At 40.5% G+C, this 14,882-nt stretch overlaps 1 protein-coding gene across 1 annotated transcript in view; it reads right to left on the bottom strand.

The window, feature by feature from the left end:
• The window catches only part of LOC135195786 (ribosomal RNA processing protein 1 homolog B-like), a 152,478-nt gene that overhangs the window by 65,352 nt on the left and 72,244 nt on the right, over positions 1–14,882 (bottom strand).

Below are 14,882 nucleotides of genomic sequence, written 5' to 3'. Positions count from 1 at the left end.
ATACTGCACTTGCATTTCACTTTCACAGAAAAATAATCGTAAGGATCAATTCCCGGGTAAGAGCGAAAATTGATCCTTTTAAATTGAAATTTTATGCAAATAAATAAATGAAAATGAAAAGAATACTGTAATTGCGAATCCACTTTCATTGCATTTATCATACCAAATAAAGGATCGTGCCGAGCGCAATCACGCTCTCGGTAACGAACGCACAGGGCAAAAATATAATGAAAATAGTACTTACATTTTTCAATTACACACTTTCGCCCAAAATACATGACTCGGCGCGAGCGCGCCCGCCCTCGGCCACCGAGACATAATTCAAGTGTTCAATTCATGAAAAGAGAGGAAATCGCCGCATCTACGGCGATAGCTCCATGTTGGTTCATAATTAAGTAATGAAAATGAAAAACAGTGTACTTACAGTTTCATTTTCAAGTCAAACAAACCATTAGTAGAAAACACAATATAAACAAAGCATACGACGATGAGGCGGGCAGAGAGCGATGACGAACACGTCCTTCACACCCGCGGCCGAAAGCAAAAGTGATTTGTTTACCTCCCAGTTGCGGTCGGACAAGCAGTTAACTACCGTTCTCCTCCCTTGTTCGAAGCTTACGACCGTTCCAGCTGCCGCTAGCTACTTCCTATTGTTAAAGACCGATGGTTTGTATTACGTATCGGACAACAAACCACGATTGTAGGGAGAGACACGGTAAGTCATTCCATCCCGCAGGAGAGAGACATGTAACCAACCACTCATGACCGACACCTACATGGTACTGCGTTGGTCTAAGCGATAGCAGTCTCCGTTAGCCCTCTGGTCCTTACTCTTCCAGAGTTGCCAGCTACTCCATTTAATAAAGGAATCTTATAAAATTATTATCGAGCTTCAGGAAGCCTTATTAATGCATTATTTAAGCGAACAAGACTTCGATAAATCTAGAAGCTCAATTAGGTGTTTGTTGTCTTAAACAATCCCTTTACAAACGTACTCCTTCCTTAGGAAATTCCTGGAAGGATACTTGGTAAGTTGAGTTGCTCAGCAAAGAAGTAACTACGGTATGTGCTTATGATTGCCGTATCGTATTCTCATACAGCAGATACTCTACTACCTTCTTTCCCTGCCGAGGCAGATAGAGAAAGGAAAATTTTACTATCTTCGTTCTTTTCGTTAATAGAACGATAGAAAGAGTATATATTATCCTTAAGGAAGGAAGTTAATCCAGGAACTCTTTAAAATCTTCGTGATTTCCTTATAAATCGCGGAAGAGACAGAATTCCTGTTCATCTGTAGGGTTTATGGAAGGAAGTAGATATTTCCTATCCGCCATCATACCCAAACGTCGATGAGATTCTTATAAGAAAACTCCCAAAGCTCTTGCCTCTTCATAACGAGGGAAGAGCATGAATGAAGGAGAGAGTCTGCATTGAGAGGAACTGCCAAACACAGGAGTCTCTGAATAATGAAAAAATGGCTTCTCTTAGTATCAGAATCCTTCTGACAAAAGCGACGGCCGCCTGTGCGACATCTGCACCTTTGCCAGGGGAAAGTTGCTCAAGTTAAAAACTCAAAGAGGAGCCTCGCGACTGACCTCTCTCTCATATGGCGCCTGGCTCCTTGCGCCTGGATAGTTCCGTGCGCCTGGAATGTTCCGCACGCTAGAAAGGAGACTCGCTCCTGGAACGTTCCGCTTACCTGGAAGGTCCCGTGCGCCCTGATAGTTCCGAGCGCCTACTAGACCCTTTTTAGAAAGAGCCTCTTGCCCGGAAATGTTCAATGGAAGGATCGTTCTGATTGCCACTCTACTATAAGGCTCCTTGCTCTAGCCGTCTGTTTTTCTGGCGCAAATGCGCCAGGCTGGCGCTTCGTCTCTTTGAAGGCACCTTGCGCCAAGAAAAATTTTCTAGAACGCGGCTCGCGCTCAGTTGCTGGAACGCGGCTCACGTTTGGTTGTAGGAACGCGGCTCGCGCTAGTCTGTTTGCTGGAACGTGGCTTGCTGCTAGCTGTGGAAAGTGGCTAACGCTAGCTTCCTGGAACGCGGCTTCCTGGCTGGCTCTTGCTCAGTGCTTACTCTTAGTTTTCAGAGAAGCGCTAGATCGTCCAAACTCCAAACATATACATTCTTCGTCTTTTCGGATGTAAGATGAAGAGACACACTTTTTAAGGATGCCTTTTCAATGGCTATACTTGGCAGTCTGGGACGCTCTACAGAACCTGCCCAGGGGGGTGGGACGCTGACGGTGGGGATTCTCTGAAACCTCCTTACGGCTTTCGACATTCCTTCTCTGGGCTTGGGAGCTTGAAAGAGGTCTAGGCCTGAGAGCGAGACAGAGCCGATCAGACGCACCTCCACTGCAATGGGGAACACTAGTAATCACTTCTTACCTTTTAATAGCTCGCATTTTGAGCCACAATCCTTGTCTTCAAATTGCAATTATGAATTTGAAGTTTCTGCGAAGTAAGAAGGTGATGAGGATGCAACACTACTAGTACTGTTAACCCTCTTACGCCGAAGCGGTAAAAAAAAATTGTCTCCCGTGTGCCGGAGGTGTTTCAGAGTGAGCGCGGAAGCGGAAAAAATTAAAAAATATTTTTTTCAAAAAAATCACAGCGCGCTTAGTTTTCAAGATTAGTTCATTTTTGGCTCCTTTTTTTGTCATTGCCTGAAGTTTAGTATGCAACCATCAGAAATGAAAAAAATTATCATTATCATATATAAATAATGCGATATATGATAGCGCAAAAACGAAATTTCATATATAATTGTATTCAAATCGCGCTGTGCGCAAAACGGATAAAGGTAACAAGTTACTTTTTTTTCGTTGTAATGTACACTAAATTGCGATCATTTTGGTATATAACACATTGTAAAACGATAAAAGCAACACAGAGAAAATATTATCACAAAACTAATGCATGAATTCGTATGCGCGGATGTAAACAAATATTTTTTTCAAATTATTCACATAAATCTAAATATTGTCCTAGAGACTTCCAATTTCTTTCGAAATGAAGACAAATGATTGAATATTACTATACTGTAAGAGTATTAGCTTACAATTGCAGATTTTGACCATATCTGACGAGTTAAAGTTGACCGAATGCCGAATTTTTTTATATATACATTTTTCATATGCAATTATTTCGGAAATAAGAAAAGCTACAACCTTCCAATATTTTAGTTTTATTCTCATGAAATGTGCACATTTTCATATATAAAACTCTATGAAATGCCTAATATGAAACGGAGCAAATATTCCGAGAATGGTACATACGCATTTCGGAGATTTATGGTGGAGAATCCGCGGGCGGAGGGAAGGAAAGATTTTTTTTTAAATTCACCATAAATCTAAATATTTTGCTAGAGACTTCGAATTTGTTTCAAGATGAAGATAAATGACTGAATATTACTAGACTGTAAGAGTTTTAGCTTACAATTGCGTTTTTCGACCATTTCGGTAGAGTCAAAGTTGACCGAACGTGGTTTTTTTTTCTATTTATCGTGATTTATATGCAAATATTTCAAAAATTGAGAAAGCTACAACCTTCAATCATTTTTTTTTGTATTCTACATGAAATTGCGCACATTTTCATATATAAAACTTTATGTAACGGCTAATTTAAAATGGTGCAAACATTACCACAATTGCACGTATGATTTTTTTTTGATAGGGTTACCACGCAGACGTAAAGAAAAATTTTATTTTTTTCATAAATTCACCATAAATCGAAATATTGTGCTAGAGACTTCCAATTTGTTGCAAAATGAAGGTAAATGCTTGAATATTACTAGAATATAAGCGTTTTAGCTTACAATTGCGTTTTTCGACCATTTCGGTAGAGTCAAAGTTGACCGAAGGTTGAAATTTTGGCAATTATCATTATTTTATATGAAAAATATCTCAAAACTGATAAAAGCTACAACCATGGGTTGTTTTTAGTTTGTATTGTGCATAAAATTGCGCACATTTCCATATATAAAACTTTATATAACGGCTAATTTTAAAATGGTGCAAAAAATTACCACAATCGCATGTATGATTTTTTCGGAAGAGTTACCGCGCGGACGTAAGGAAAAAGTTTTTTCATAAATTCACCACAAATCGAAATATTGTGCTAGAGACTTCCAATTAGTTGCAAAATTAAGGTAAATGATTGAATATTACTAAAATATAAGAGTTTTAGCTTACAATTGCGTTTTTCGACCATTTCGGTAGAGTCAAAAGTTGACCGAAGGTTGAAATTTTGGCAATTATCGTTATTTATATGAAAATATCTCAAAACTGATAAAAGCTACAATCATGAGTATTTTATTGTTGTATTCTACATAAAAATGCGCACATTTTCATATATAATACTTCATGTAACGGCTAATTTACAATGGTACAAAAATTATGTCAAAGTGACGAAATAATTTCCGAGATGTGTCACAGATACTTTTTAGTGCGGCAAGAAAGAAATTCGCGCTTGCGCACCTGCGTAACGATTGTAAACAAAACAACACCTTGATCCGTGAACTCCCAGCATCCCCCAAGGCGCGTGATTCAAAAGTTTTAGGCTGGTAGGCCTATAAGTATTTTTCCGCGAATTTAAAAAAAAACTTTTGTAAGTCGACGTAAAATACGTCCAGTCGGCACACGGGAGACAAAAAATACGTCCAGTCGGCGTAAGAGGGTTAATACTCTAATTGCTCGTTAGTACGAGTATCCAAAAATCTTTTAAAAGAAACGTATCTAGTTATATGCTTTACTGAGTCCCTAAAGTAGGAAGTCAGTTTATTTCCTCAATCAATTCTAACACTTATTACATGTATTAATGAATAAATATTAATATTCCCCTTTCTTGCAAACTATGTGAGTATCTACCGAAAATTTCGGTAGTTACACGTCATATATTCTTCGAAATTTTTGAAGCCAAATTCATTAAAAAGTTAATAAAAGCGTATGCCGAACCAAAGACCCAGTACTTCCCTGCAAAAGACAGCCCAGAAGATCGATGGCGATGAAAAACGAAAATCAAGTCAGGAGGTAGCAACAACATATGTTGACACTACCGCGACAGAGAAAATCTGGTTCTAGAACGGGAAACGGGTTCCTATTCCCTGCCACCCAGCGGCAGGGGGGTAGATCACCTGACCTACCTGCAGCGTGTGCCGCGAAATTCGAATTTCTGTCGGACGTCGGAGACATAAGCTAAGTATATATCTGCCGGGGAAGTTGCATGTACAAAAAGTAGCATTGCTACCACCAGGCATCATTCTTGGGCAAGGTGTATACTACTATACATGAAATTTCCTTCCTTGGGTGCAACCTCCACCACCCCAGTTAAAAATCTATCCTAACAGCAGCTGCACCACTCTCTCGCTGCCCTGATTAACATTGGCAAAGATTTCAAAGTAAAGGTCACTGGTCTGGAAAATGGACATGAACCACCATCGAGTTTTGCTTATACAACCAAGTTACATACACACTGTATGCATCTATCCTTCATGGATCCTGCATTTACTGTATACACTTATTTCACCAGTTTCTGTAATATTCTTTTATTTTTGCCTTAAGTCATTTATAATCTTACATCAAATTGTATCTTTATACACAAGCAAAAAAATATTTACTCTTTAAAGTTGTTAACATGTACTTACTACTGTGTAATATACACGTACCATGCTAATAATTTATAAGAATTTGGAATATGGAATAACAAGGTCAGCGTTCAACTACAATGTAGGAATTGTGGTTGGTACAGTATACTACTACTCGAGTATGAAGAAAATCTAACTGCCCAGAAATTTAAAAACAAAAGCCTTCTGACAGAATGAAATGTACATACCTGTATCAGGGGTTTGTCAGCCATATACATGCAATAAAACAAGCCCTTCCATACTTTGATGGCATCATCATCTGTAAAACCTGAAATAGAGGCATTTTGTTGAAAGCATCGCAGATAATCAAACAAAAACATGTTGCAAACAATCAAATAGGGAGTAGTCTTTCAAAACTCTCTAAGATCGCCAGAGTAGGGTGAGTAAGGAATTGTCAAACTTCTCATTGTTATGATTAAAAGTTTTGCCTTGTTAGAGCTTGCTGAAGTGAAATATGATATTGTTATGATACAATAAAGTTTTATGCATACTTACCTGGCAGGTATATATATAGCTGTATTTTCTGAAGTCCGACAGAATTTAAAAAAACTTCCGACACGCAGTGGTCGGCCAGGTGGTTAGTACCCATTCCGCCGCTGTGGGAGGCGGGTATCAGGAACCATTCCCATTTTCTATTCATAATTTTTATTTCCACTGTCCCCTGAGGGGAGGTGGGTGGGTACTTGAATATATATATATCTGCCAGTTAAGTATGAACAAACTTTATTGTATCATAACAATATCATTTTGCTCATGAACTTACCTGTCAGTATATATATATAGTTGAACCCACCGTTGGAGGTGGGAAGGGACAGAATAGAAGGATTTTGGGACACAAATGCATGCAGATGATTTACATCTTGGTTCCACCTGTTAGCATAGCCGACTTCGTGATTACTGTCATCCAAGTTCTGCTTCTGCTTTACTAGAGTTGCCAGCGAGGTAGAGACCTATAAAGCTGGTGCACTCCAGATGATCTGTCAACGGGGGCTGTGACCACAATGTGACTAGACCATATTGACCATACCATGAGGGCTAAGAAGTAAAATAAATATATATATATAATTATATATATCACCACCTGACCAACCTAGCCAAGTTAATGTGTGTTAACTAAGGCTTCAGAGTTAAGAAGTCGCCGTTGTCAGCGACTCCACAACTAAATTAAGAGCTCTTCCTAACCATTTTCTACAGGATAGGATGAGTAGTACTTCTTGCCCCCAAGATTGTGTCTGCCAGACACGTATGGCCCTAGCGAGCAGCAGATCTCATATGCCATCTTCACATCTCGCAGGGAGTGTGAAGTGAACCCAGAGTTGCTTCGCTAAAACATGGTACTCAGGATGTGCTGAGTGCCATGCTCTGTTGAAATGCTTCCGAGGCCGCGCCCTCACCTCGTGAGCATTCAGATAAAAAGCTTTCAAATCTTTTGTGCAAACACAATGAAGGAGCATTTTTTTGAAAGAACTCCTTAACCTAAAACCAGGGGTACTTCATATGGGCAAAGTCTGGTCTTTTTCGGAAACACTGCAGATTGCCCGAACTGACTTCGACTTTCTTGATTTTAAGTAGATAAAACTTGAGAGACCTGACAGGGCACAGGACTCTCTCTGGCTCCTGCCCACTAACTTGTGCCATCCTTGCTTCCACGATCCTGGCCCCAAGGACAAAAAGGGTTTCCATTCTTAGGCCATAACGAAAGGCTTAGAGAGCACACCTCCTTGTGTTCTCTAAAGCCAAAACTTGTGACGATGGCTTAAAATCTCACTAACCTCTTTGTCGTATCTAGGGTGGTTAGAAGAAGGCCTTCCTGATCACATACAAGAAGTTAACAGGCAGGAGAGGTTCGAATGCTTGACATCAAGAACTTCAGACTACGTCTAAGTTCCATATTGAAAGCTATTCGATCCGGTAAATGCACCCCAGTTCTGTTACTAAAGTCAGGGTGAAACCGACCAGTTGACCAGATCAGACGAATCAGGACAGCAAGGCTGTACCCTGAAGACCAAAAGGCACTATTCTTAGCGAAGGATTGAGTGTCTGGACTGCCTGGGCGATTCAATCTAAGCAAACCTTGGGGGTGTATCAACGCAACCCAACGTCGTCCGCAATCGACTTTGTCAATAAGAAACTCAGGGCTACTATATGTCGCCTGATCTCGCACGAGTGTCTGACTCCGAGAAAAACAGGCGAGACAAAAAGTAGATGGTGAGCTAGAATCGAGATTCCACAGACCTCAATGATCGTGAAGGTCTTTGTTGTTTGACAGATGCAAATCTGTCAAACAACATTCTCTGTTGTCTGTTCGCACTGGCAGAATTTTCAAAACTCTCGGCAACCGCTAGACCACTGGTAGTTCAGGTGATCTCCCCCACGTTTCCCGTGGCGCTGGTACTTGGAACTATTCCCTTTTCCTCAGATTTTTCTCTGAACCCTGTCTCCTGAGGGGAGGAGGGTGGGAATTTAATTATATATACCTGCCAGGTAAGTATGCATAAAACTTTATTGTATCATAACAATATCATTTTTATGCATGACACTTACCTGGCAGGTATATATAGCTGATTGACACATTTGGAGGTGGGTCACAGACAGCAACATCGTCATAATTCAAAATTAACTAATTTTTAAATTATTTATTAAGTTCCTTACCTGCTAAGGTAGCTGACTTCGTAGGTCCTGCCTCTTAGCCTGCTAAACCTTAGTAGCTCTCAACTAGGATGTGACCTGTTTGTTGAGAAAGCTAACAACAAGGGTCTGACAACTGGACGGGACCATTTGTTGACAGGAAACCCTAGCCCTCTCTTACCAGGGGCATTCATGCTAGGATAAGTTAGACCACCTGAACCACACACAAAGCTAACGTAACACATTATCACTTCACATACTGAAGAGGAAATAACCCTCTCAGACAACCATAAAAGAACACCACTTAATTAAAATACCTAGCATGTTAGTAATCTATCGTTGCTGCCGTCGATAGAGACGATTCGTACGGACTTTTGCAATCCTGTAACGAACCTCTAGATGATCGTTACATTCTACGCCTGTTGTTATAATAGGCTCTTTCTCGTAAACTCGAGCAGGGACCGAGAGAAGATACTTCTTAAGATATGAGAGAGCTGTGGAATATCAGAGTTGATGTGGACCACTGGTTCCAAAAACTCGTTTCGAGGACTGGAGGGACGACCGAATTGCATTTACTTCTTTCAGATTAAGATCCAGGACATCTGAAACACTATCCAGATGTCCGGCACCTTCTTTCTATCATGACGCACAGAGATGTTCAGAATAATTCCTAGATCTTGAATAATATTTCAGTTTCCCGGTAGGAAAAAAAACTGTGGTCTGAATTGCAGTCTATTCGGGGAAACAAACTTCTTCAGGAAGGAAATGGTCCCCAGCAAGCTCATCCATTCCCTCCCCGAGTATGCTTACTTCCCTATAAGGCTGCGCTTTGCCTAAGCAGGAGAGCATATAAAAGTGCAATGTTGCGTTAGACTCGTAGTTCTATACCGTGCGGTAACGAGCACCGAAAGGATTAAGAGATAAACTCTGTTGAACATAGTAAGGCAAAACTAATGCAACGTTTATTCATTCACGTAAGAAATCCCCTCAATCTTAGGCTAAAGTCCGTGATTGTAGGACAGAGATACAGTTAGTCAGTCAATCCCGCAGGAGAGACGTAACCGCCAGCACAGAGATACGGTTAGTCAGTCAATCCCGCAGGAGAGAGAGACGTAACCTACAGGGCATGACAGCGCACGATCTGTTACTGGCTCGGTTGGAAGTTTGGAACTTGGACAGTCAGACACAGCAGCAGCCAGCAGCTTACGAACGTCGTCTCTTAACTTTATGTCTGGGTTGCCAGCTACCCTATTATACGAAGAAATAGGTCCGTTTATTTTTGAACAAAAAGAGACTCTCAAGCTGGTATATTTAAGCGAAACAGAAAACGCTAAATATATAGATGCGTTTGTGTCGTCAGAAACACTACCATACAACGGTAAAAGATAAATCGGAAACTCCTGGAAGGCTGCAGGGGTGAGGGAGTGACGATTAAATGTCCTTAAAATAGTAGACAATAGACCTCTCGGTTGCCATCCGAAGAGGTAACTACAGCAAGCGTGTATGACTTGAACCAACCAGTAGTAAAATAACGCAAGGCAAAAAAATTTTATTATATCACAATAAAGTTTGTTCATACTTACCTGGCAGACATATATATAGCTGAATTCGGAAATACAGCTACATACATACTGACAGGCAAGTTTCATGAACAAAACTTAGAGAATCGAAGCAGACAGCTCAAGCTTCTTAAGATACTGGACATAAGCGTTCATTGACGTAGTCTACAAGTCTATTATTTCTGTAAAAAAAAAAACGAGTCTGCGAATGAGGAAGGAGAGCTCTTCCGAACCTTGTCCTTATTCGCTTACGCAATATCAAGTTAATGAGATGTTTGTCAATGAGAACTAACCCATTAACGGTACAGAGAGATATTTTGTCAATGAGGGGAGACTCACTTACTTGACAAAACGATAGTATATTGTCAATGGGGGAAAGTCACTGAATTGACAAAACGTAATCCAGGAAGTCGAGCCCTTTTATTTTTTCGATTCCCGTCTCAAACAAGGAAGGGACAAGAATCCTGTTAAGGAGACTGGGCTTACGGTAGGTAGAACGACGATGCTCAATCGGCATGAAGAAGTCTCGACTAGAAACTAACAAAATCTATCATCTGAAAAACCTTTCAGATTGTCTAAAAAGCTTTAAATTTAATTGGCAGTATGGCAAAGGAAGTCCTGTCTTGCGCTTTCCTGAAGAGCGTCCTTTTGATGAGTGCCTTTGCAAGAATCCTACTGAACGTTGCGAAAATCCTGACGTCAGGACGTCGAGCCTTTACATAACCCGTAACGGTCCTTATCTCAAAGTCTTGACTGAGGTAGAGAAAACGAGATCTTCCCTTGAGCTTTCCTTAACTCCATCCACCTTTGCGAAAAAGCAATATTATCTTGACAGAGACCTCTTGAATTCACGAAACCCGAGGTCTTGCTGGGTTTCGAAGACGAAGTTCTGTTCACTTTCTTGAGGCTCAAATCTTAAACAAGAGCTTGAAGAGTTCAACAGAAACGGTTCCGGCCGCTGGAGCCAATGGAGCGAGGACGCCTCGGAAGTCTGGGTGCGCGCTCGGCGTCCACTGGCGAGGACGCTCGGCGAGGTACCTGGTGCGCGCTCGGCGGCCACTGGCGAGGACGCTCGGCGTCCACTGGTGCGTGCGTCCATCCGAGCGTCCTGTTCAAGCCGATCGTCCAAATAAGCGTGCAGAAAAGCGTCACGCTCCTGACAGGCGTCAAAACAAGCGAGAGAAACTGCCTTCTTTTTCCTATTTCTTGGTGGAAAGAAGTACACGTGATCAGGCAACTTTCGCCTTCTTACTTCTCACAGAAAACACATAACGAGGGAGAAGGGACGTGAAGCGTTCCTCTTCTATAAAGCTTCCTTAGTGAGGGCGCGAGTCCTTCCGAGAGCTCCAACCCTTGTGCGGGGAGGACGCCTCGGAGGACGAGAAGCAATCCTTCAGGATTCGTGCATGTGCACGCACTTTGGCAGTCTGGGGATTTTCATCAGAAACTGCCGAAGGCACGCTAGATCGGTGGGGTTCCCTGTAACCCTCCTTCGGCTTTCGACATGCCCTCTCCCTTGGTTCTGGGAGTTCGACAGAGGTCTAGACCTAGAGGCGTTATAAGCCGATCTGACGCACCCTCCACTACACAAGGGGCACTGTCACTGCACTTAGCCACTTCACTATTGCTCTCTAAAGCAAGCACTTTCGATTCTAAGTTACGAATCGAAATAGTATAAGAGAAAGGGCAATAACCTCTACAGACCACTGTTTTAGGGCCCGAAGGCAACATTACAGGGTTAGGCGTAACAAAAACAGAAGTAGAAACTCTTCACAACAATGAAGGAGAGCGATCACCTCTCGCAGACATAGTCATAACCCGTAGGCCATACTACAGCGTTAGGCAAAATAAAGTCTAACCGGAAGTTAGCAGTATCACTACCCTGACTTTCGTAACTGATTAATTGCGTACATACTAAACAAACTTTTTCCTTACGGAATTAGACACGTTTACTGATTAATTGCGTACATACGAATCATACTTTTCCTTACGGAAATAGACATGTTTACTGATTAATTGCGCCCCCCAAGTGCGGAACTACCGAAGCTTTCGGTAGCCACACCCTATCTTTGCAGACAACACCCTCTGAAACTAGCCTAACTAGATTCAGATATCTTATGCAAAAATGAATCAAATTCAAATCAATTTAAGATAGCGTATGCCTAGCCACAAATCCAAGTAAATAAATTAAAAGACAATTAGGATACTTAGCGGCAAATGAAGTTTCCAAAATCCTAAGCCGGAGGTACTGAAAACAGGTGTTTTCAGTACCGGCGACAGAAAATTTATGAATAGAAAATGGGAATGGTTCCTGATACCCGCCTCCCAGCGGCGGGAATGGGTACTAACCACCTGGCCGACCACTGCGTGTGTCGGAAGTTTTTTTAAATTCTGTCGGACTTCAGAAAATTAAAAACAGCTATATATATACCCTGCCAGGTAAGTGTCATGCATAAAAAAAAAAATTGTATTCAGTTAATGATAATACTGAAAAACACCTAATTCACATACTATCAGTACAAGTCTAATTTATTTTCTTTGAATAAAGAGATGTGGCATGATTTTTGGCCACCGCTGCCAAACCTCCATTTCACTGACATGTGGTCTGTGAGGGCATTTAAAAGACCTGCTCAATAAAAAAAACAACAATGGCGGTCACCTCACACCGCCAGTATCACTGGGGAAGTATAGACAGTCCAAGGCATAGCCAAACCGGAAAAAATTTCCCCACCACCAACATCTTTCGCTCCCTGGCCAGGCAAAATTTTTTAGCATATAAAGTGCTTCATTTTTAAGAAACAAGGGGGCCACTTTAATTGATGAGAAATTATTTTTCTATTCTAAATGATGAACAGTTTATTTATCCTAAAGAGGAATTGAAAAAATAGTCACATAACTAATAAATACAGGTAAACAGAATATGGACAATAATCAAAGGCCTTTGAAGGCTATTCCTGCTGAACCATCCACACAAATTTTAAGTGTTAAAGCATTAAACACATTATGGTATACTATTATAAGATCTATGATAATTATTTCCAAAAACAACACAAAGAACAAAAAAAATCATTAAGAACAATGTCAGATCTCAGGGAAAGCCATAAACAAGGGATTAATCTTGAGATTTAAAAGACTAAATAAATCTTGTGGAAATGCATTCTTTTCCTGGCCACGCCCTAGCGATCTTAGAATGTTTGATTATAGGTCAGGTAGGACACAGTGGCCTAGGTAAAGTCAGGGAAGTATAAGATGTGAAATTACCATTACCACTAGTACTATTCACTGATTCTACCATTGCTGTTGCCAGATGAGTGTTGTAGGCATTGTAACCCTGAAATAATGTCTGATGAATATAATTGAGAAGCGCCTTAACCTCGGAACGTCATAACCCGAACCCGTTGTAACCTGGGGACTGCCTGTATGTATGTATGTATGTATGTATGTATGTATGTGTGTGTATATATATATATATATATATATATATATATATATATAAATATATATATATATATATATATATATATATATATATATATATATAATATATATATTATATATATAAAATTTCTTATAGCTTTTTATTTACTTTTGACAAAATTGTTTACTTCTCATAGAAATACTTTGTTAATTCACAGACATAATATTACCGATAGGGTAAATGAACGAGCCAATGAGCATCAAGTCAAAGATTGTTGGCCATCCAGGGGGGGGGGACAAACCCACCAAGACCTCTACTCTTCTCTCAAAGTAAGAGTTTTCTCCTAAATCAAAATATGAAGGCACAATTTTTGATTAAGCAGAAATTAATGAAGGTCTAGCCATGCACAGCGCTCACTTACTGCCATGATGCTCTTGAAATGTTTACTTAAAACACCTTAAATGTAGACGATTGACACCATCTCCATGTTTGCCGAGTTACTTGAGCAAACAAACTGCCCATTTCCTGTGCTAAATCTGCAAAACATTTATACCCATAGATGCTGGTACAGTTTCCTTACAATGATGGTAAACGATGATATTATTCGAGATGTGGCTGGGAGCAACCTAGCAAATTTTCAAGGGTGCCAGTGTGCTAGATACCTAGTACTACTTATTTTTGTAAGATTAAAGTTCAAGATTTTGAATACTTTGAATACTTAGAACTGAGAATGTTTACAAAATTCCAATACTTATGATATCTTATTCCAATTACAATTTGATCTTTCATAATTCATTTATAAATTCTGTTTGCCATAGCGTTCGTGGGCCATGCCGTTGTGGTGGCATCACAAGCTTAAAAAACAAGCGGGCAAAAGCCTCCCCAACATAATCTTAATCAATCTGGCTACCAAACTGACCCTCAGTACCACTTTCCTCTTTACACTACTGAATACATGCAGGACAATTGACCTACCTACACAGAAAAAAACAAACAAACAAACAAACATACACAAGTACTCACCCAACTCCAGATACTCCGGCCTATGCTGTGTTGTCTGCCGGTCAAGGTCACAGAGATACCAACAACAACAAAAACATCAACCAAGAACCACAACCCAACAACACAACACCCAAGGACTGAAACCCCACAACTCAACAACAAACAGGAATACAACCACAACTCAACAACACAGCAAACAAACAACAAGGAACTCAACAACACAATAACAAACAAGGAATACAACCACAACAAAAGACCACTGCACAAACAATCACAAACACGGAAAAACAACACAAAAAGGCAACACACACCCACTAACAACACCAAGGAATCACAACAGCTCACCAACAACCACCCTCAACTCACAACCACAGCAACTAACATATAACTCAACAGAAACTCACAAGCACAACAAACCTAACAATACAGGCACAACAACTCCAAAGCAAACAATATCAAACTCAACAATAAATCAATAGCAAATCAACAAAACACAAAACTCAACTGACTTTCAATGCCTTTAACACTTCACAGACCGCTGCCGACACTACCGATCATCACCGATTCTGACTAAAGACTTACTCAAAAAACACAGAACTCTAACCATAACTCCAACAGCACCACCAGAC

This window comes from Macrobrachium nipponense, chromosome 16 (assembly GCF_015104395.2).
Source record: "Macrobrachium nipponense isolate FS-2020 chromosome 16, ASM1510439v2, whole genome shotgun sequence".
Classification (NCBI taxonomy): domain Eukaryota; kingdom Metazoa; phylum Arthropoda; class Malacostraca; order Decapoda; family Palaemonidae; genus Macrobrachium; species Macrobrachium nipponense.
The sequence above is the reverse complement of the archived record's forward strand: the minus strand, read 5'-3'. Positions and strand labels throughout refer to the sequence as shown.